At 47.1% G+C, this 24,083-nt stretch overlaps 2 long non-coding RNA genes across 2 annotated transcripts; one reads left to right on the top strand and one right to left on the bottom strand.

Moving 5' to 3' along the window:
• Window positions 1-722: 722 nt before the first annotated feature.
• Window positions 723-22,529, bottom strand: LOC311434596. Its single transcript, XR_014691584.1, has 7 exons — window positions 22,328-22,529; window positions 20,322-22,245; window positions 17,881-18,035; window positions 11,072-11,348; window positions 5,038-8,641; window positions 2,775-4,583; window positions 723-2,680 (listed from the first exon to the last, which is right to left on the bottom strand). It is a non-coding gene; the product is annotated as an uncharacterized lncRNA (long non-coding RNA).
• On the top strand, window positions 18,031-21,937 carry LOC311434598. The gene is made up of 2 exons (XR_014691588.1): window positions 18,031-19,254; window positions 20,327-21,937. It is a non-coding gene; the product is annotated as an uncharacterized lncRNA (long non-coding RNA).
• Window positions 22,530-24,083: the final 1,554 nt, after the last annotated feature.

Raw genomic sequence — 24,083 nt, 5'->3', positions numbered from 1 at the left:
TATTCAGTTATATTCAGTTTCCTTTAAAGGTTGAGGAAGTCATGAAGATAATCCTCTTTCTGCCGTATGTTTCCCGTGCCCTCTGGTTCCCCGATCTATTTCTCTCCCCTTTCCCTGTTCTTCTGTGTCTCCTGTTTTCCATCTGCATTTTCCCTCAGCAGCACCCATTTCCTGTGGGTTTCATCGCCACCCCCACCCCGACTCCATCTGTTGCAGAGATCAGCGATGAAGTTCACTTGCAATTACACTCGCAGGGAATTTCGCCAACAGCCGCCGCGCGTGAAAGCGAACGCCCCGCTGCCAGGAGGGGCAGAGAGGAGAGGTCACCCCTCCGCCCAGCAGCAGCCACGGGCAGGTAAAGCTGCAGCTTCCCAGCTCCTGGAGCCGCTGCCCTTCCTCGCAGAGCTGCAGCACAGCAGCCGGGCTGGCACCCCGTGGGTCCGCGTGTGCCACGGGAGGCTCGGAAATGCAGCAGCGGGCTGGGTACAGCTGCAGGCTGCCGGGTGGACACCTCCGGCACAGCAGCCACGCAGCCAGCTGTCACAATGGCCCGGTGTAGTGGGACTTGTTAGTGTGATAATTTCTCGCTCTGGTATGTAATCTAATAGATTTGTCAATGTTTGTGTGTGCTCTGCATTATTATTTTATTTTTTTTTCCACGCAGAAATACTGCCTTATGTAAGTCCAGTTCCAGGATCGGAGCAACAAATTACAAAAGCAATTTGAGGTAGGAGACTAGGTGAGCTGTATGTGCCAGCAACGTTCACGAGTACTTTATGTAGCATATTTAATACTGTGTAAACTCAATTTATTCTCTAGTTTTAATGATGCTTTAATGGACTCCGTGGATTGATGTACACAGAGCACTGTGCAATGGTATAAAACGCTAGAGCTGCCTCCTCAAATTCTGCTATGTCATTTCTATGTAGACCATAGTAATAAGTTGAACAACCTAATTAGAAATTAATTGCAATTTTTAAAAGTGAATTTCTCGGGTAAGAAGAAGAAGGTTCTCCGCTGGTAGCGGGTATTTAAACTTAGCATTTATCTACCTGCTGCACATAGAGGGAGAATAGCGTATGGCTGATTTTGTGTAGCAGGTCCAATTTTATTTCAGTTTTGTTTGTAGCAGAGAACCTGCCACCCTGAGAAAGGGCCTCATCTCCAGTCCCAACTTTAAATCACATAGCCAGTGCTGCAGGGATGAAACTAAGGAGCAAATCGATATTTAGCCACTCAGATGTGCTTGGAAGGCCCGTCCAGCCCTCAGCAAGGAAGAACTTCCGTGCTGTGTTCAAAATTTCAAGGTGTTGAATGAGAAGTCCTTCTTCATGGTACCCTGACAGCAAATATTGATCCAACAACCCAGAGTGCAGAGAATTTGCAGGAACTGGGGTGCCTGCTTATCCAGCTAGCCGCACCTCACCTGGACGGTAGTAGCTGTTAGGAAAAAATACAGGTCTGTTGACAGCATTAAATGGAAGCCACTGCCTCTGATACAAACATATTATAGGGGAACAGGGCCAGGGATGCCTCCCAACACCTCAGTTTCAGTAGGACGTGCATAGATTAGAGCACTACATTTAATCTCCAGATGTTCTGAGTCCCAAAGAGAAGGGAATGTGTCAAATGCATTCAGAATATTATGTTGTATAGCAGTGTCAATGCTGAAGGCAATGCAGACATATCCAAATTAGCGTTTAAGCGACTCGGATATAGATAGCAAGGCAGCTCTAATAGCGTGGTGCTTTAACATGAACCATCAGAGCCCCTCGAGAAGCCATTCAGTTTTGCAGTTAGCGGATACAGAGCTCTGCTGTTGGAATTACATGGCTCCCAACTCGAGGCTGGATGTCATCTTAAAGCTGATTTAGGTGACCTACAGCTGAGTCTTTAACTGGACTGTAACCAAGCACTGAAAGGAAACAAGACAGGAGAGTCCAAAAATGTATGTGGGCGCACTCACACAAAACTGAGGGATGCTGGAGGTCAGTGTGAGATCTAGTCATAGGCTTTAGGCTAGGAGAAAGGGTAGAAAGCTGGTGAGCCTCACAGTCTCTCTTTCCCTCTCTCTCTCTGTGAAACAGATAAACAGCTGCTTCCATTTTATGAGGATTTCTGGTGGAACACTGCCCATCAGCCTACAGTATCTTCTGGACTCCTATGAGGAAAACTTCTGGAATGCAGTCTCTCCTTGGAGATGCAGAAAGTGGGAAGGCAGCCTGGGCAGAGGCAGTAGACAATCCCCTTTCTAGCCCATGTTCTTGAAATACAGGAACTGATGGCCCTCAGCACTCATTATGAGATAGATCTTGCTTTTTTTTCTGTTTCATTTTCTAAAATACCATAATACGAGGGGAAGCATAGAAAATGTATTTGCTCCAAGGTAACAGAGATGTGCTAATTAGAAATCCCAGTCATTACCTACAGGACAGTTCTGTTTTTCAGGGACTGAAAATAATAACACAAGACGTAGCACGAAATCCAGGAAGTGGCAGAATGCGTTCCAATTTCTCCAGTTTCTGCGAAGGCTTATTTTTCTTTCCTTTGAAGAGATCTGAGCGAAAGAGAAAGTCTTCAAGAGTCATCTGCACTCCCACTGGTGGGCCAGAGCACTTCATCCATGGGAAGCCCGGCACAGGCACCAAGTGCACTGCTGCACTGTGCCAGCTGTGAGCCACTTACAGAATCACAGAATCACAGAATTTTCTAGGTTGGAAGAGACCTCAAGGTCATCGAGTCCAACCTCCAACCTAACGCTAACAGCCCTCCACTAAACGCTGCGTGCAGGGTGTCTATGGACACCAAGCTGAACTTTCCTCTCCCATGGAGATTCTTTGGTTTGATGAACATAACTGACAAAGTACTGGCAAATACGCAGTGGTTGGAATTTTGTCATTTTCAGTGGGAAAACACACATAAAAAATGCTTTTTCAGCAATCAGACTACACCACTCTTATGGGTCTCTTTCAGTTTGCCTACAGCTGACCCCACGCAACACAGAGTAAAGAAAGGATATGAAAATAACGAGCTTGACAAAATGCATCCCAGCAAGTGGTGCTCAAGCCACTGCTTAAGCTTCCCTGGGTGTGGGGCAGTCAAGAACGAACTTGGAAATTGTCCATTCTGATGGGAAGAGATGGCCAGAGAAAAGACATGCTTTTCCAGGTCTGAAGACAGCCAGCTTGGGTTGCTTTCTACATGGGAGTTTTTCATTCCAACATTTTTATTTTTATTTTTTAAACTAGCAAACAAAAACAGAATAATAGCTAACTCCTATTAAAAAATTACCGGGGGAGTCAAAGCAGTGCTTATAATAAAATTATTGCTACAACCTTAATTAGGGCATGCTGCCAAATACGTTTGTGATGGAAAACAAATCAATATAATGATGCTTTCCCATTACCTTTTGTTTAGGGAATGAAATGTCACCAAATATTTTGCACACGTTGTATTGGAGACCAGGCCGTACAGGACTGATTTACAACAGAACATTAAGGGGTTTTGTTTAAAATTGGTGCGGGCGGGCAGACAACTGCTGGAACCAAAGGTTGGAAATGATTTTGTTTCCTAATGACAGCAAAGGATGTGGCACTAATACTTACTGACTGTAAAAGTTTCAAATATAGTACAGAACCTAGACTAAACACGGTATATCTGCTTCCCTTTTTCACCCACATAGGTGGTGTTTCACCTAACCTGAACCTGCTCTGGCAATTCAGGCCATGTCTCCTGGCCCCGTGTTGTAAGGTCCTGCAGTTTCAGGGCGGTTTCTGCCCAGACACTGGTGGTGGCAGAAGCCCACCGCTGCCGGAGCCCCCAGACCTGCCGTGGGCTGCCTTTCACTGGGTCGCACCCTGAGCATATTATTCAGTTTTTCCCTTATCTGCCATCAGGCATAGCTTTCACAGGAGTTTATCCGTGCAAGAGCTGACTAAACACTGAGCAAACAGTTCAGAATTTGGCTGTCTTTTATAAATAATGATTCAAAGGTTTGATTTAGCTACAGACGAACCCGAGCCACAAAAACTGCAGCTGGTTCCTAGCGGCATCAACTCACGCGGCAGAGACTTCTTTCCCCGACACGTTTTATTTCAGCCAGAGCTTGGCCCGAAAGTCTGCGCGTAAAGACAAATTGTGAACCAGAAGCAGACATCAGCACTCGGGGCGCAGCGCGTACCAAGATAGCCCGCAGCCGCATGCCAGCTTGCCACTGACCTTCTATCTGCATAAATAGTTGTGACCTTTGGGCCGCTCAAATTAGTGCTAGCTGCTCGAGCAGTCAAGTATCACAACCCCATCCTGCGCAGGCTGTGTCCCCGTTCCTCTGACCGTTCGCCCTGATGCCTTTGCTGGCCTTCGTGGGCATCCTTGGTGCCAAAGGGCCACCAAAACGGCCTGCTGGAGACAGAAAGAGCTGCCGAAAAACCTGCTGGAGCCTCCATCTGCCAGCTGAACAGCACAAAGACCAAGGGAAGGGTCTGGCCATCTGCATCTGGGCTGCCACTTTGCTGTAGGGTGCCGCGAGTGCTCACCCGCAATCTTCTTTGAGTATTAGTTCACTGTGTCCTTTAGGAGAAGTCCTAAACGTGTTTTAAAATCAAAAGAAAGAAATTACTACCAAAATAGCTACTTTTTCAGTAAGCCTCAAAATGAGTTATTTTGCGTAAAACCAGTAGTAGTGCACTACACCACTGATCTCTTTTTCAAATGAAATCCACTTTTTATTCAGTGGACTGTAAGCTGCATAGGCTTTAATGCACATTATTTATCAGTAGACCAGAACTACCATGCTCTCTCATGTAAATAAGTATTCAGTTCTAGCTCAAAATGCAGCACTTGTAACCACAGCAGTTTTATTTATCCTTTTTTTAATAGGTATTTGCACAGTTTTACAAGCACATTTTTTTCACATTGCTTAGAAGAGACCCTCTGGCTGCTTAGATGGCAACATTGACTAGGCCCAGGAAAAAAAAAAAAAAAAAAAAAAAAAAAAGAGTGGGATACTTTTAAAGATATAAGGCATGAAAAACGTACAATTTTCAAGGATCTTTAAGAAGATGACGGCACAGACACATTTCAGAGGGAGTTTACTATGCCTAAAATTTGCTCCAAAGCTCTTTTCTTTTGGTTTCCTTTGACAGGAGCTTTCTTCTCCTCAGCCGTTTCACCCATGGGATAGCAGATTCCAAGAGCGTTTTTCCACCTGATGTACATTGTGTGCGTGATGCTTTAAAAAATTCAGTTGACTCCCCCTATACATTCTGGAGACTTTTTCAGTGGTATCAAGGCAAAGTGTCAGGCAAGTAATGAGAAGGCGCTGATTGCTTTTACCCGTGCCAGCTTTGGACAGGAATAGGAGACTCAGCGGGTTGGGAGGGCAATGCGTTTCGCTTGTCTGATGCCCCAGAGTAGCCCAAAGCTGCTGAAGCTCAGATGTACGATTGCTTGCAAACATTGACGTCCAGCCGTGGGTTTTATATCCTTCTTTTGTGTTATCTCTTAGAGCAATTCCAACATTTGAAACTTTTAAGAGCTATTTTTTTGCTTTCATTCATTTTTCACTTGCGCTATCCCGGCCTTGCCTGTCCATGGCTGTCCTGGCAGCAAGGCTAGCCTGAGCCACTCGTGGGTAAATAAGGAGTCAACCCGCGTGTTTGCAAAGCATGTTTAACTTGTGTCTTTCATCTGTGATTAATATTAAATCTATTGAGCTACATAAATAAGTAATTCACTTACGGACCTGTCAAACCAATAGTAATTTCTTCCCCTCGGAGCATACAGCTCTGAGCTATCCGTTCTAATTGTTTAATTTCCTTTTGTGTACCTGGAGATAAAAACAGCCTGCGAGGCCGCTTCCACTTGGAGAGGAGGGAGGGCAGCTCAGTCACCCTCCTCTGCCTCCATCCCGCTGCATACAAGGCCCGCAAATGTCCTTAAAAGCCTCGGGTGGGCAGAAAAGAGCCACCCCGCACACCGCTTCTGGCGTGGAGGTTTGTGCATGGGAAGTGGACTCCTGCTCGCCCTTCTGGCTAGGATCACAGCTCTGCAAAATCATCTCCACCAAGAGACTATGGATCTGTTTCTGGTCTCATGCAAATGAAATTAGTGGGATTATGTAAGCATGAAGTCAGGGGCAAATGAGAGGAAACTCTTGTTTGCTCTTCTGCGTTGACAGGGAGTTGTGCTCCTTAAACACTAACAAGGCAATGCGCTCATAAGAGATGGAGAGCATGTCGTCAGGCTCCTGGCCTCCTGGGGAGCATCCACAGCACCCAGCTCCTGTAGGCATATGGATAGCTCACAGACTGCTCATAGGAAGGTGGCCAAAGGATGGCTGGAAAGAAAATAACCCCCACAGGCTAGCAAGTCCCTTAGAGCTAAGGAAAAGGGAACATTAAGCACAGGGGGTCGAAGAGGAAATCCCCTCCTCCCCACCTCATCCAGGTGGCTACAGCAAAGCTGTAGGGAAGGGTCTCCCTGTAGCCAGGCATCCTTTCCTAAATGCAGTCGTGTAGGACCTCTCTGTGGAAGCAACGATTGGAGAGCTTTCCTTCAAACCCCACCCCAGCACCACTGCAGGCTGTGTGCTGTAGGTGGAGGTGGTGGTACTGGGCTGCAGCTCTTCATCTGTGGGAATTTTCCTCCCCCACCATTTGCTGCATATGTAAAGCCCTGCATAAGCCATTGTAGTCTCTGGGATCTGGGGGTGGCGAGAGGAATGGCAGAAATCTTGTAGCAGAATATATTTAGCTTCCTTCTCCTCCAGAATGCTCCTTCACACCTCGCAGCTCAGCGCATCCAGCCCTGTACCGAGCAGGGGAAATGCAGCAAAACCAGCAGAGCTTTCCACGGCGATGAAGGGGCTTTCAGCAAAGCAGCCTCGACACTGCAAACATAATAGGGACACCCCGCTTATTTAACAAAGGACATTTTAGCACAGTCCATGTGAGGGATGCTAAGTTAGTTCCTAATACTATTTAGCTATGCTGAAAGGCAAGGAAAATGTTACAGCTGTGCAGAAATCAAAAATGGGATCAAGATTGCTGGCAACGGGTAGAAATGACATTTGCTAAGCTGCCTTTTGTCCGTGAGGTTTGTTCTTTACTGTTTTTCACTTAACAAGACTGCAGAAGACGTTGCTTGTCCTTAAAGAGCACTACTGCATGCAGAGAGGAACCAGACCGTGGTTATCTGCTGGAACCAAAAGCTGACATTTTGAAGTGGACGTTATTCGCTGCAACTGCTCGGACTGAGGCCATTTCACATGGAAACAATTAAGAGGCAGAATGCATATCATAACAAAGGAATGAGAAGAAAGATCAGGAAATAGGAGCAGATTGGATAATTCTCTAAAAATGGATACAGTATTTACTGCTAGTGATTATAACAAACCTAAGTCTTGTCTTACCACAGGAGAGCAGACATGACTGAGCTGTAGATTCTCCTGCGCAAGCTCAGAGGAAAAAGTTCAGGTTAATGATTAATTTAAAATTTAGGTCCAGGATGGAAGAAAGTACATCTCACCTCATATGTGTGCAGGATGGAAGGAGGCTGAAAACAATATATTAAAAAGGCGGTCACAGCTGGAAACTACAGAGAAATGAAAAGCAAATGGGAAATCAAAACAATGTAGTCCGTGTGCATTTTTGTAAAAGCAAGGGGGAAATGTAAACATGCATCAAAGGGCATTCACAGAGATTTGCACATTTGTCTTGATAGCAGTCTAAATGCAACTGGAAGGAAAAAAAAAAAAAAGGATAAAGAACAAAATCCAGTTTGAAAGAGGTGTGTAGTCGTACATGCAGGAGATAAGGAGGGGAGGGCTTTTCTTACACTATCAGAGAACGCGTGAGGTAATTACTGGAAGGCACATATTGCAATAAGGAATTATGAAACACCATTTAATACTTCTTTCTGGTTGAGTAATTAAACAAACAGTGTATCAGCACTAAACTGTGCGAGATAGATGAGGCACCGCCAGCCATATAGAGCCAGAAGCCAGGATGTCCACATCCCTCAGGCCTGAAACAGTCATCTGCATGTATGAGAAAGTTTGGAAATCGCTTTTAGTAGCTATCAACATCGGGTCTCTTAGTGGCATAACTGCCATGCCTGTGTGCTGTGCACACACTCGCACACGGAAGTTCAGTGTACCACCCCAAATGAGCGATTTAAGTGAAACTCATCCCATTAGGTGACAGCAAACTGCCCTCCAACTCCTCCCTCCTGACCACTGTCTGGGAGACTAATTTCTAGTGCCACTGAAATCAATTTGAGTTTTATGACTGACCTCACTGGAGCCAGGACTTGGCTTAATGTCTTGATGCAAGCAGCTAATGGTTGTGCTGACAACAGCTGGGAACAGGCGCAAGTCAGAGCAGAAACATTTAATGCCTTACGACAGGGTGAATTTGTACTATCAGCTTACCTGGCAAAGGGGATATCAGGTGTTGAGGCATTCACTCCTGTTCCAACGTCCTGCTTTCCTCCTTAAATACGGAATCGCAGGATGGCTGAAGGACCTCTGGAGGTCACCTGGCCCAACCCTTGCTCACAGAGGCCACCCAGAGCAGGTTGCCCAGGACCACGTCCAGGAGGCTTCTCCAAGGGGGGAGTCTCCACAGCCTCTCTGGGCAGCCTGTGTCAGTGAGATACAATAAAGAGCAGTCAGGCATTGGAATAGGTTCCCCAGGGAGGTGGTGGGGTCACTATCCCTGGGGGTGTTCAAGGCAAGGCCTTGGGGACATGGTTTAGTGGGTGACATCGGTGGTAGGGGGATGGTTGGACCAGATGATCTTGGAGGGATTTCCAACCCTAATGACTGTATGACTCCTTAGTGGAAGGCATGGAGGCCAAGAGCTGTGCACACTCCAACCCAAATTGGCCAGTACACAGCCACGGGAGGAAATGTCAAGGGCACGTCTGAGCCTCTGTGGGGGCACAGCAGACCCAGCGTGTTGCCCGTGCTGTAGGCCCGCACCGTCCCCATCCTCAGCTGCCCACAGAGGCTTCTCCAGGCACCAGGCTGCAATCATCCAAGACAACTGCTGAGGTTTCCAGCTGGAAACTTGCGCAGTTTCCAGTCCTTTCCTGTTTTTCGGAGCTGCTTTTGCCTAAAGAGTAGTCCATCCGCAGAAATCAGCATCTGCAGAGAGTCATCTTGGGTGCCATTCTAGAAAGAGCTACGTTTGACATAGTTTCTACAGAAGATCCCTTTAAATAGTAAAGCTTTCACACATTTGTATTCAGAGCTGTTACGATTTTATTTTTAAAGGGAATGTAGGTGTTCGTAAGCCGTGGGCGGGAGACTGACAGCACTAGACCAGAGCTCGCCATTTGCAGAATAACTGCTGCACTGACTACTACACCGCAAACCTCTGGGAGCAAAACACCGAGGCTTCAGGGGTGGCCTGCCCATCCCTATGCCTCTTTTTTCTCCTTGTCCTCCCCAAGGGGATCAGCTGATAAAATGGCCCGTGTGCGTGCATGTCCAAACACTGACGGGAGCAGACACGAGGTTACTGAGCCTTCCAGGCAGCAATTACTTTTCAGCTTTAGCAACGCGTTTGGATTTTGCACTCTGGTGCCACAGAAGTAGCTTTCGGTGTGACATCACACACACTTAACCACATGCCCGCGTCTATTTTTTCTTCATTTGCCAAATGTTTGTTCTTAAAAATAAACAGCTCGGACTCTGAGGCCTGTCCCCAACATTGGGAATATCAAAGGCTCTTACCAGCTACCCAAGGACTGGGAGCTGCCCAAAAGCACGTGTGCTGGTCTCTTAGAGAAACCCCCCCCAGGCAGGCTGTTTTCCATAGCCGAGGTAGCTCCTGCCTCTCAGCATCATAACAGGGACTCTGCAGGCCATCACGCTAGGCTGCTGACCCTTTCTCCCCTTCCACCCAACTCAGAAACACCTTGTGAAAAAACCTCCATGACAGAATCCCTCTGAATGCCTAAAAAACTCTTTTTATTTCTTACCTGTTCCTTGAGCCACCTGTTCCACACATGATAAAGTCAGTGGTGGTGCCAATACAGCGTAGAGACCTCCCTTTTCTTTAAGTATGCCAGGTATATTACTAAATTAAGTGATTTTGCACATTTTCCTCCCGGACTATAGACATGCAATTTCCTTCAAGCTATTTCTCTGACTCTTCCAGTCCTCATATGCTAATGTGCTTTGGCTTTTGGCTCAAATTATTAGGAAGAATTCTTTTTTAGCCTATATTTTATTTCTTTGCTTTCTCTGAATAATTTAGGGGCTGTTCATCATTTTCTCTCACTGGCTTTAATCTTGTACAGAGAACTCTGAGCGAACCGTGAGCCCAAACACCAGATTCGGGATGCTCTGAAGGCTGCCCTGCAGAGAAGCTGTGTGCAAAATAACAACAGAGCCTCTTGCTGTGAGATCAACTAAGGCTTCTTGTTCATTCTCCAGGTTTTATGGTAGGATCTTTTGTGATGAGCTGCAGCCCTGCCTTCCCTCTGTTCATTTTTTGAAGCACTTTTGCCATAATCAGTCCTCTGAAGCACCATTCTTTCCTCTGAATTGACTGAGAATCTGGGTTAGAGTGACTGAACGATGTGACAACAAAGGAGTGATTGTCATCAGGTCCCAAGGATTGGATACGCTGTTGGTTACAAAACGCACTCGGACAGCCCAAGTTGTGTGCCAGATTAATATTTGATGTCATTGGACTTGACTGGCTGTAACTGAAAGAGCTGGGGCCGCTGGTGGGAAAGTGGCCAGCTCCCTTTCACCGAGGAGCAGGGGGGCTCACAGAAGCTGACAGCCCTATCTTCCATCCACCCATACGCGCTGACCGGTGTGAGCCATGGCAGTGCAAGTTTCACCATAGTTCCCCACTGACAGGTCAAATTGTCTCTGCACCCATATGCATGGTGCGTACTTTGTATTATCAGCAACTACTTTGCATCCAAGAGTTTGGAGGACATCAGTGCATGGCTTGTATTGACAGTAGCTGCTCTCTCCCTCTTCTTCCTCCCTCCCCACTGCTCCTAGTCCCCGTACCAGTTCCTCTAGGTGAGGTAACACCACCCATACCTGTCCTCATTCAGTAGTATCGAGCGCGTCTGCTCAGTGGCAGGTGCTGAGCTTTGCCGTCAGGGACAGAGACCCACTTGTTGGGTGAAGGGAGGCTGGCAGGGAGAATCTGAAGGCTGCTTGTGCGAGTGGTGGGATGGCCCCAAACCAGGCTTCCAGGAGAGGCCCCCAGGCCAGGATCCACGCCACGCGTGCCAACACCAGGAGGAGTCCAGCTTGATGCTGCGCAACGCTCTTCTGGTCACTGTGCAGCACCAGGGAAATGCAGGCGGTCACACTGGAGGGTAGAGTTTGTCCCAAATGACATTCATGTGTTTGCTATCGTTATTTGTTAAGTCATTAAATAACACCTAGGGTACAGTTGTTTAATCTATGTAGTCACCCGATACGCTCAGAAATCCTACATTCCTTCTCATATGTCTTAGAGTTAAATAAAGAGAAGGGAATTTTAGGCTGCATTATCAAAACTGTCTTAAATGATCCCATTTTGTTTGTCAGCTGATCTTTTAACTAAATACTGCTAGGCTAATGAGGATCACATGCCAGTGGCACTTCCTTTAAAGAGGGGAAAAAAAAAAAAAAAAAAAAGGAAATTGGTGTTGTGGCACACAGATATTCAAAAAATAAATCAAATAAAACTTGGCATTGTAAATGGAAATCAATGGACTGCAAAATTGTATTTGTTCTAGCTGGATAGAGTACTTGCCGAGTTCCAAGCTGTTTGTCCCTAGCTGAGGGGAGGCCGGGTCTGCTCTGCTTGTGCTGCAATTGCACGGCTACTGTGAAATAAGACTTGGATCTCTCCATCTTCAACGCAATTTATGCATCCAAAACCTATTAATCCCACATCATCCCATGAGACACAAATATTAGCCCTCTTTTACAGAGACAGTGAAAGGAGAGTGGATATTTTGTCCAAAGCCATGAAGCAAGTCTCTGTAGGAGTTGAAATTTTGGGCTCTCAATCTCTTGTTCTCTGAAAATTTGACTATGTCTGCCTTAAAATTCTTTCAGTATCTATGAACTGCAGACAGCAAGACAGCATAGTACCTGAATAATAATGCTTAACAATAAAGCATTGCAGTGGATGAAGATAGCAGGTATACAGGTGCCCTTGTAATTCCAAGTGACTTCCAGCTGGCTGTGAATTTTAGCTCATGATGCCTGAAAACATTGCTGAGTACCATGTTGTTTCTCATCTGCATTACACTCAGCTTGGCTTCTTTAGTTAAAGTCTGGTTCTTGATCTTTTTATAAATCTTAAGAAAACCGTATATGACATGGAACACTGCTAAACTTAAATAGTGGCATATCACCACAAAGAATTAAATAAAAATATTCCTGTTATGAACATCCCATTACCACCATGTCTACAATATCTGCTTTTTGTCTTCTTCCCTATTCTGCAATGTTGATAATGATGACTGTTTATATTATGCACATAAACAATATTTCTTGTACGTTCTCATTGACCTACAGTGCATATAATTACCATAAAAAGCTAACTTGTTAAAAGGATTTTTATCACACAGAGTTGCATTGGTCCAAAACCTTCTAATACTCTTTTCCCACAAATTTCACAGGCACAGTCCTGAGAAATGAAGCTTTGTACTTTTCAAAGACTGTGTTTTTTAAATGTATCACCCTGAGGATGGAAAGCCAGTCAAACATATCTTGAAAGGCTGAAGAAGAATGTTTTCAGGCTGGAGAAGGGACAACTGGACAGGAAGACTGGCAACTAGAGCAAGACCTTCCAGCTCTGACAACAGGATGAAAGCAAAAAAGAGAGACAAGTAAAGCACATCTCAGTCTTTGAAAATTGAACAGGTGATGCTTGATATTAGAACAATGCAGGAAAGGATTAGTAGAGCAAAATATTTTGCTGGCCACAAACTCGGATGTTGAGACTTTCCGCCCTGTGGCCTTCCAGCAGGCTGTGGCTCCGTCTGCAGGAGGTGCCGGTTAAGCCACCACCAGGACCATCCTACCAGAGTCCTGTCCTCTAAGACAGTTCTCCAGAAATTTTAACTGTATGGAGTATGCTATGCAAAACAGTTATCAAAAAATAGATACCAGCTCTGTCCTTGATATTAAATAGGATCATTTGGATTACCGCAATCAAATATGAAAAAATAGCATTCATTAAGAATGTGCATTTACATCCCCTCAATTGTAGAATTTATCAGAAGAACATCTCATTTAAAATTAGCATCCTTTAAGACTTAAAAAAATAAATTGATTGGAGAATAATAGCCTATCCAATTCTTTGCTGCTTTGAACTCCTGCATATATTTATTACAGAAGTCTATAATATAAGAACTTTTTCCTCAGAAATACGTAGAATATTATTCTTTTCCACCCATATCAGTTACACTGCCCAGATCAGTTTGGGGCTGGAGTTATTTGGGGATGGTCCTATTCATGTGAGAAACATGATGGAGCCAAGTAATTCTTTAAATCAGTGCTCTTGATTAACAAAGAATGCACAGAGCCCTTTTTCCTTGAACATCTAAAACAAAGGGCAATAAAAGTGGGAGTTCTGATTGCCTTTTGAAGTCTTTTGCTTGAAAGTGCTGAGCCCAAAAATCCCTCTCTCAGCTTTTGTTTAGGGTCACAGTGCTAGAGGCTCCTCTAGCTAGGTCTGAGCCCTCCTGGCTACCTGTCCTGTTTCTGTTCCACTTCTATCCCACCACAAGAAAATTGCTGTGTTCAGGTTGATCTCTACCTTAATTGGTACCCTAGCCGCTAGCCAAACAACCCTGCTGCTTGATTCAGATTCCTGAAGAGCCTTGGGGGAGCCTGTGTAGTGCTAATTGTTTCAGTTATCTGTAAACAAAAGAAAGGTTAATTATTCTCTTCTCATCAAAGGTCGGCATCCGTCAGGAACACCAGCCCCAGCCCACAGGATATGCCGAATACTTTCTGAACCCCCTCGAACTCAATCATCATCATTTCAATTGCTGCTCCACCACTACTGCTGCTCCCTGAGGTGGTTGCCTGCAAGCTGGGGCTGGGGTATGGGTTCACCCAGCACCAGGGGCTGCCCCACAGCTTGTACACCCTGCTGTCGTGTCCAGACGCTGCTTTTCAGACTGAGGGCTGTTAGGCCACGAGGACCTATCTAGGGCTTGACTTTGCTGCTTATGCTGTTATCTCTGCTATGAACTAATGTCATCTATGATGGCTTTTCCTCTGTCTACGGCTTCCTGGTGTGCATAGTTAGACACAAGATTGGAAATGCTGTTAAACATGAACATACCTAAGGCTCCTCAGTCCTGGGCCCCATTATGCCTGCCATGAACTTGTCCACGCCTGAACACTGCCACCCTTGCACTGTGCTGTCCAGACTGGGAGGCACAAAGCTTTCCATTGCCCCATGAACTAATATGGAATTTATTTTCTTCTTTAGATGCCGTGTAGAGGGAAATAATCATTTTTATGGTTAAAAAAAAAAATGAAAAGTTATCTACAAAATATGGACAAGCACTGTCAGTCAGCATAAAACGTTCATAGAGTACATGCTGAAGCACAGGCAGATCATTTCTTAGGGATCATAATCCTTCTTTTTGTCCTTTTTGGCTCAATGGTTTCTTATGCAGTTTCATGTCTGTTGGCAAACGAATTTTCCTTCTATTTCAGAGGAAACGTGCTGAATCACAGACTACAGGCCGGTCACTCCAAGGACGCCAACTGATATTTGTATGGCAGGCTAAAACAAGCGACCTTTGGCCCTAATACAAGCAAAAGCCAACCATATGTACACTATACATATGCATACAGAGCGTGGAAAAAAAAAAAAAAAAAAAAAAAAAAAAGTAAAAGTAAAAGCCTAAGCCACACCACTGTAAAGATTATAAGTAACCAAGCAGAACAAAGGTCTAGCCCTAAATGCTAAAGATCAGTGTAACTTTTTATTATTGCTGATAACACACCGTGCCCCATTGTTAGGCTGAGAACTTTTTACAGCCCAGCAAAAGCTAACAACCCTCTTTTATGTGGCACATCTCAAACAACAAAAAAAAAGAGTGAGAAAGTGCTCTACAAATATCATTACCTCCATTCTCAGGAAGGAAAGCTGAGCAGCAGAGGTAACTTAACTTGCTTAAGGTGCTTTGCTTACATACTGCCCATGTTCCAGCCCAGAAATCAGAAACAATGATGGAAAGGCCAGCCGTGCTTTATGGGCGCCCTGTTTATAGCAGGAACATTTCCTGAGCACTGCAGACACTAATTCAGCCCCACCGGCTGTGCTAAAGGTGCCTGCGGCAGCCAGGGCCTGGGAGCACGGCGCGTGGAGGAGCCGGCGCATTGCCAGCTGGGTGTGAAATTACAGCACCGCCGCTGCTTCCAGGAGGGGATATGAGCCACACCGGTGGGCAGGGAGGCTGAGGAAGGGCCAGGTTGGGAAGGCAGCAGGGAGAGGGCGTCTGCTGAGCGCACGGCTGTTTGGCAACACTGGCTGCTGCACCCATCCTGTGCCCTTTGGCTTGCAATGCAGGGCAGGAGGCAGCATGGCACCGGCCGGCCTGCGGGGTGGGTGCGGGCACCAAAAGGAGATGGACCCAGCAGGACAGCTCTGTGCCCACTGCCCTGCTCCCAGATGCTCTGGGAAGTGGGCACATGACGCCATGCCCTTTTGGTTTGGTTGAACATGCAGCTCGTGGAGCCATTAAAGGAGCATGCTGAGCCAGGGATGGGCTCGTGTTTGTAGTGCCAGCCTGACCCTTTGAGGGACACGGAATCAGTTCAGAAGAAGCCTCGTGGTGCAAGGGCTGTGGGTGCTGCCCACTCCGCCTGCTGGACCAGGCCCTGGCATCCCTCGCAACCCCAAGGAGTGGCGATGGCGGCTGCTGCCACCGGGCCCTCCATGGGATCTCTTGCCCTTCTGTTCTACACGTGCAGAGAGGGAACAACCTCTCGGAATAACTCATTAACCCAAATTACTGCCTGTTCTTATCTAGCTCTGCTGGCAAGTTGCACCAATGGCCCTGCAGAAATACTTTGAGAGCCCAGCAAAGTTCCTCCACGTGGCTTCCTGGCCTCGCTGGACACCTGCCAGCACCCAGGCCATGGTTTGGCCAAGCACAAGGCTCGCCTCTCTGACGAGGCTCCTTGATCTGCCTCTGCTTTTACTCCATACGAATCGTGAGCTGTGATTTCCAGGCTTAAATCCCAGCACCTTTTATTGCAGCCAGCTACCCCTCGGCCTGCCTTTTCGGCAGGGAAAGTAAAAGCAGTTCGCCTCCCGACAAGGATGTATGTGGCATGTGCATCTCCATGTTGTCATGGAGATGCCACGGGATACATCGCCAGGTTTTGCTGGTCGGGTTTCTTCTGCATCACACATTTGTACAGAAATGACGTTTTCACTGAAATACAGTATCCAACATTTCCCAGAGCATAAGTGGGACATAGATCTGTGTCAGATCAGATCAGGTCACCTCATTCATGGCAACTTGCATGGGCCTTACTTTTTATTTTCCGCTTACACTGCTCCCGATTTCATACCCACATAGCATCACCGAGTTCAGAGAATTAAATGAATCTGAAGTAATGGAGGGGGAAAAGAAGCAGGCCATATGCTTTGAAAGCAAAAATGCAAAAACGTGAGATGGCAGAATATAGCGAACTTTTGCAAATACGGTGGGCCTGGAGTAATCAATCAGGGGCTGGAATTGCCCTTAAGGGCTAGCCTTAGACATCTAAAATCTCCATAATTTTCCACCTGTACCTGATGTTTTTAAGGTGAGTAGTTCTATTTCTTGTGTCCATCTCTCTTTTTTTTTTCCTAGTAATATCCTCATAAATTTAATAACATATTTTCAGAGAAACTATTTTTTTAATCTTTTAAAAGGAGAAAGAATTTTCCATTTCTAAATTATACCTTGGCCATAAAAGACAAATCACATGGCCAATGGAGATCACATTCCCAATAGTGCAGTCAAGGCCTGTAATCAAACCAGCCAAGATCCTATGTACCTGATAATTATGTAATCAGAAGCAAACTCCAGAAGCCAGCACCAGCTCACAGCCTTCAGACCATCTTCAATTTGAGCACTGTTATAAAAATATCAACTTTGTCTTCCTACATAGCATGCTTACGGGATAAGCTTTTCTTTCTGTCTATCCACACAGCTAAACTTCTCACCTATCCAAGCTCTGATCTAATTGTGCTCAATATATATATTTTAATTGTGCTTGGAAGTGATCATCAGCTGTTGGCCTCCTTATGAAGTTATTCAGATTTGAGATTACTCTGGAGGACCTGCTGCATTTTCATACCACTGCAACTGCAGATCCACTGACTGAGAAAAGCTCCCTTGTGCCTGTTGACATGAATAATCCCCAGCATTTTTAATATAGGCTGCCTTTGCCAGTTGGCTGACACTTGTGCTATGCCGTGAATAAAAGCTATTTGATGACAGTTGAAAAATGGATGTGAGACACTTGCTGCTATATTCCCTCTGCTGTATGGGAGCTATTCCCTATTGTTTATCATGTGAAGGAATGCAGAGATGCTAAAGGCAACTTGAACGCAACCAGGGGTAACATGACAGTGCAAGGCAGAAGAGGGAAGTGAGGCCCAAACCCTATACCAATAGCCTGCTGCTTATTTACATTCCTCAAACAGCTTTGGTGCCTATAGGAACTTTAAATCTCTATAAATAATGCGTGTTTTAATGTCTTTACCTAGCCAAAGCGTGCCTTCACATCAATGTAGAAAAGATTCCTCTTTTTCTGTTGTTTGAAAGTTTAGAGTTTTTGTTGTGCCACGTAAGCAACAGGATTAATAACACATGGTCACTTACCAGCAGCTGCTGCTCTTCAGGAGACCCATTTGTGTCTGTGGGGTGTGCACCACTGGAGAACCACAAATCCCTGGGGTGAAGAACATGCACCCCAGGAACATCACACAGGATGGCAGCTCAGGCACCTCTGCACAAGTACCTGCAGGGTGTTACTGCTAGCCAGGGAGACAAAGATAGGGATTGAAGTCAGACTCAACAGAGCGAGGGAGAGAATGTTTGGCTAGTAGAAAATGGAGATGGAGACCCAGGTGTCAGAGGAGCATGAAGATGAAAGCAACATGGAACTATCTAAAAGCAAGACAAAATAAGTAGGAAGGAGGGATGAGTGAAAAACAGACAGGAAAAGGAGCAGGAGGAGCGAGATCAAAGATAAATTCGCTGAGGGCCTCGGAGGGAAAGATGGGGAAATTTCACTGGAGGCTGAGGGAGATGTGACATGGCTGGGATATGGGAGGTACAATGGTGCATCACAGCTGTGGGATGTTTAGCAGGAGACTTCTGAGCAAACTGGGGGGAAGAAAGCATGAGGAGGAGAGGGAGATCAGGCAGCTGCAGCGTGAATAGGTGTGGCGTGGGAGGAGTCTTCTGAAGATGGATAGTAAGGGAAAGGTGGATTTTAAAGAAGATTTAACACATCCTAATACCTTAGGAGGTAAAACTTACAGATAACCCATGAAAGCCCTTTCATAAAAATAAAATAAGAAACCACAACAAATTTTAAAGGATTAACAGGAAGAGAGAGCACACCACATACTCAGCAGCCAAAAGTCCTTTAAAAAAAACAACAGTGAACTGCAAAAGATATCAACAAGAAAATGGCCCTTTTCTACAAGCAGAGCATTCACTTGATTGCAGACCACACTGATCCTTGCCCTGGGTATTGCATGTATTGATAAGGAATAATAAGCAGACTTTCAAGTCACTTTGAGTTTTCTCTCCTGCTCAGGTCATTACCAAAGCTCTCTCTGAAAGCCTCCCCCTTATCATCAGCTCAGAGCTGGAGCTGGCAAAGCACACCTGCCCTAATGACTCACTGCTAACAACCCTGCACCTTCGATATAAGGTTTCAAGCACCTGAAGTCAGCACAATGTGGGTGAGCTCTGCAGCATCTGCAGGCAGGCTTGGGTTTCGCTGAGCACTCAGCTGCTCCAGGTGCTGAGGCTTCATGTGAGGAGAGGTGGGATCGTGATCCCACCACCTTCATAGCCAGCTCTGCGACAGCCAGGCCTGTTTTCTCCAGCAAATGGATGAGCCAAGAATCGGCACAAAACCAGCCAAAATGGCATGAGAAACATTGAAAGGAGAAAAGAATTTCTTTCCTCCCAAAAGAGGGGAAAAAAATGGTGTGCACACATAGACCTGGTGATTGCAAGGTGAGATCCAGTGACAGCATGAATCCGCAATCTCCAGATGACATGTCAGGGAAAAACACTTTGGAAAGCTCTGTTACCAGATCGGCTTTGGGGATGTGTGAGTAACAGCAAGAGGCAATAATAATTATTTTTTTAAATGTCACTTTAAGCACAGTTTTCTCCTGATTATCACTAGAGCACATTCCTGGCACAAAGTGCCTTTGTACAGTGTATCTTCGTAGTATCTGAAGCTAGCACTCAGCTCCAGGCAAGGATGTTAAAAACAGTGTATCATTTTGCTCTCGCAAGGGAGAATCTAACAATTTGGCCATCTGCTGCATTCCACACCAGTGACAGCTCCTGCTCGTGTTTGGTGATAGAGCTGGGGCTGGCAATGCAGTAGCAGCCCTTCCTCCCCGCCCTCCTCCAGCCCCAGCAGTGGTACCCATTGCCACGGCGCCACAGCTCCTCTCGTGCCCTTCCCACCAGAGGAAGGTTTCCCTCTCCACCTGAAGATGGATGAGCTGATGTGCTCATCCTGCTGCCTGATCGTGCCCTGTGGCTGCTCCCTGCCCCTCTTGGCTTGCCCCAGCTTTGTCTTGCTTGGGCCATCACCACTGCACACTTTGTAGGGCTACAAGGATGAGGGGTCTGGAGGGGAAGATGTTAAGGAGAGTCTGAGGTCCCTTGGTTTGTTCAGCCCCGAGCAGAGCAGGCTGAGGGGAGGCCTCATGGCAGCCTGCAGCTCCCTCAGGAGGGGAGCGGAGGGGCAGGCGCTGAGCTCTGCCCTCTGGGGACAGCGACAGGACCCGAGGGAACGGCATGGAGCTGGGACAGGGGAGGGTCAGGCTGGGGGTTAGGGAAAGGGTCTGCACCCAGAGGGTGCTCGGGCACTGGGACAGGCTCCCCAGGGAAGTGGTCACAGCACCGAGCCTGCTGGAGCTCAAGAAGTGTTTGGAAAATGCTCTCAGACATCTGGCTTCATTTTTGGGTGAACCTGTGTGGATCCAGGAGTTGAACTTGACGACCCTTGTGTGTCCCTTCCAACTCAGGATATTTTATGACTCTCTGATTCTTTGATTCTGTACCTGAGGTGGGGATGCTGCAGAGGATGAAGCTGAAGCTGTAGGTCCTGGTGAAACGATGCCCATTCCCACATCATGGCAAGTGGTGACAGTCAGAAGAGAGCTGCTGCTGCCTCCTTTCACGTAGCCTGAGCCTTGTGGGACAAATCAGTTTCAGAGAAGATTGAGAAAGCAATTATTTGGCCACACTGTTTTTATCCTTCCTGCACACGTGAAGACAGGATCTCACAATGTTACATCTCTACAAAAAACTGCCCCCTGGCATGGAGATACCCACCCTACCTTGCAGTGCAATGGTCAGCTCTGGCGGTGAGGAGCTTGCCAGGAGCTCACCACCAGCTGGGTGAATTTACACCTTCAACAGAGGGGCTGCTTCTTCACCATGCAGACACACCTGTACAACTTTGCTGTGCAGGTGGCTGAGCCCAGAGAGGTTGCAGAGTCACCCCCCTGGGAGATTTTCCACAGCTGCTTGGACGTGGTCCTGAGCAACCTGCTGTTGGTAGCCCTGCTTGAGCAGGGGTTGGACCAGGGGACCTCCAGAGGGCCTTTCCCACCTCTGCTGCAGCCCAGCATCTTCCAGAAGAGCCCATGCAAACCAAATCGATGTCCCCAGCCCCTGGGCAGCCAGCTAGCTCCTCTTGAGTGCTCCCTGTGCAGCACGAGCACCACGGCGTGCCCACCACAGCTGTGTGGGGCTGCAGGTCCTCCCTTACCCTTCCCAGCCTGTGTGCCCAGCCCTGCTGCACCCCAGTGGAGTGACATGTATCAGGCTCCTTCCTCATTCCTCCTGTCCTCCACGTCTCCCAAAAAGACAGCTCTCAGCTGCTGCTGGGGGGTAACAAGCCTGACTCACAAAGGCTTGCTTTCTTTGAAGAAAGATGGATGTTTCTGAAGGTCATAATTTTTCTGGCTCTAACGTTCATAGTCCTGTGATAGTCATGTTCAGCATCTGAGTTACTACAGCACACAAATCATATTCGTGGCATCCTCGGCAGCCGAGTGCCAAGCTGGGAGCAGATAAACACATTGCACACGGTTTTTAAGCCACAGAGATCCAGAGCAGCTCTGTGCTCTCCGACACAGCGATTTGCCTTCTTTTGGCACAAGAAATATGTTTAGCTGGTGTTCAACAGGAACCGAAGACCCAGGCACGAGAAGGCAGACCTTGGGCTTAGCTTCACAGCCACTTTTGCTCTGATAGCTTTGCGGAGATCTACATATTCACGCATGCTAATTAGCATGTGTTTCTTTAAGAGCGCTCGCTCCCTTAGCGCTGATCCCTGCCGAGCACAGCGGCATTCGGGATGAATTCACCTCGGTGCGGGGGTCTCCGCGGGGCCAGCTCAGTCCATTTCGGTGAACCGTGCTCGGCAGCGGCGTCTCTCCAGCCTGGGTAGAGCTGTGAGGTCGGGGAAGTGGTCCGGGTCGGTGGAGATGATTCTCTGCTCGTCATGGGGAAGAGGACGCGCGTGCTGCCAGGCAACCAGCTCTGCAGCGCCTGTGCCAATGGCTGCGAGCACCTCTGCAGAGGCAGATCTTCTGCAGGAGCATCCAACCTGGGGCTGCTGGGGGCCCCTGTGCTGCCCAGAGCCTGGGGGACACACAGCAGCCACGCAGGGAGACAGGGCTGTGTCCCCTCCTTGCCTGCCAGGGAGCGGGGCAGGGAAATGGGTCCTTTTTCCCCCCAAAATTGCCCGGTGCCTACCATACCGATGAGGACTTTGCAGCCCTGGTGTTGGTCAGTGCTGCTCAGGAACAGGTCCTTGCTGCCCCGTGTGTGGGGAGGAGCTGCAGCTTTGGCTCATGGCTCCGATGGGAGGGATGTCCAATGTTCTGGTCTTCATCTGGGTCTTTGATTTCTCTCCCCAAGCCCTGCTGCGATCTGCCACACGCGGCTTGACAACTGAGGATGGAACAGATTTTGCTGGTGACAGATATGCATACGTGTAAACATTCCTGTATACATATGCATGAAAAACTCATTCAGTAGGATTAGGTAAAACTACCTCAGGGTGTGCAAAACAGCAGTGCCATCCACTGCGAGCATTCCCCTTGCTTACTCATTTTGATGAACTGCTTTGATTCCTCCCAGCCTCTCGCTCCAGGAATATTCTTGCAGAAACAACGCAGAGGTCTCCCTATTAGGAGCTGCAGGAACTTCCCTTGCGGTGATAATTAGGCCTCTGCTATTTCGTATCTCCCAGGGAAATGTTTATGTGGTTTCTCATTCAGCTTTTATTTTACAGCTTACGGTTAGATACCTACAGTGTCGAGGAATAAATCCTGCTCCATCCTGCTTTGTCCTTCCTGGGCAGGGCTTGGCCATAGGAACAGTGGGATGGACATAAGTTACTCAGAGACACGCAGATGACATGCACTCTCGACACTTCGTGCCGCTCAGACCCTAGAAATACCAATGCGAGGTGAGAGCAGGTGAAGAGAAAGGCAAGACCAGATAATTTATTGCAGCTCCCCCCTATGGCAGTTACAGATAAATCTCCGGGGATGAAATAACGTTTGCAGAAGAAGTTTGAAGCTGGGGGATAGGGATCACGTCCCTTCCTGATCCCAGGAGCAATTTAACTGCAGTGACAGAGGCACTACAGCAGTAGCAAAGCGCCATTCAGAAACAGCATTTATGCCTAAAACACCCCCTAATTTCCCCAAATTTCATACCTTGGGCCTCTCATGAGACCAGTGGCACGGCTTTGTGCCACAGCTGGAGCACTGCCTCCTTGAGCAAGCCTTCAGCAGTGCAAGCAGCCTGCAGCAGGGCACAGCCTCCGATACCCCCATGCACAGCACTGCCTGATGCTCCTGCCAACCTTTTATTCCCGTGAGGAAACAGAAGGGGTGCAGGGAGTACATCAGCGCTCCACAGACCCATACAGAAGCTTGCTCTTTGAAGTACCCCTGCTAAGGGGAACATGGAAAAGCCACGAGAAGAAACACCAGGAAGGATTACTGCTTAGAGGTGCAAAGCAAGGCTTTAGGCTCCTGCCTCTGCCTCCCATCAGTCCTAAGGAGAGCTGGGGGTGAGCTCGAGGGCTGTAAGGCAAACCGGGTCTCGCCCTGGCAATAGGGAGTGCTACCAGTAGGCCACTGGGCTGGCCTGGGAACTGCTTTTTTTAGCAGGGTGACAATACCTGACTCTGACAGCCAGCGTGCTGCTTTGTGTATGCGTAATTTGCTGCGATCACGTTATAAATCAAGATGAGACTGCTAAAATTATGTATGACCTCATTTGATAGATTATCTAATAAGGAATTTGCTAATGCAGTTTATCACTTAAAAAGCTATACGACTGCTAAGGATGAGTACTTTGCTGCAGCACATTTAAACCTAATTGTCAGAGGAGAAAAGCAAGAGGATTTCAGAGGTGAGTTAGAAGAGCATCCTTATGAGGATGATGTCTTCACTAAATCAGTGGTGCAATGCAGCAAGCAGGGTGGAAAAGACTCTCCTCTGGATAAAGGTACAGAAAGCTGCTAGACGAGGCTGTGCTGTGCGAGCATACTGCATGGAGCCACTGACCAGGAGAGCCTTCCTACCTGTAAATACTTGTATCCTAATGGGCATGCTTGTTTTTATTGTTTGATCTATCGTTGTCTTTTATTGCTATAACATTTCAGTGCTGTTTCCCTGTCTTGCGAGCAGATCTAAAATCCCTGGTACGTTGAAAGAAACTATCTGCCTAGACCTTTAGCTCTAACTAGCTATTCTGGTTATTGTGCTTGTCAGAATGAAAAGAGTAATTGTTTT

The sequence above is a fragment of the Aythya ferina genome, assembly GCF_964211825.1.
Source record: "Aythya ferina genome assembly, chromosome: 3".
Classification (NCBI taxonomy): domain Eukaryota; kingdom Metazoa; phylum Chordata; class Aves; order Anseriformes; family Anatidae; genus Aythya; species Aythya ferina.
This window is presented reverse-complemented; position numbering and strand designations above follow the sequence as displayed.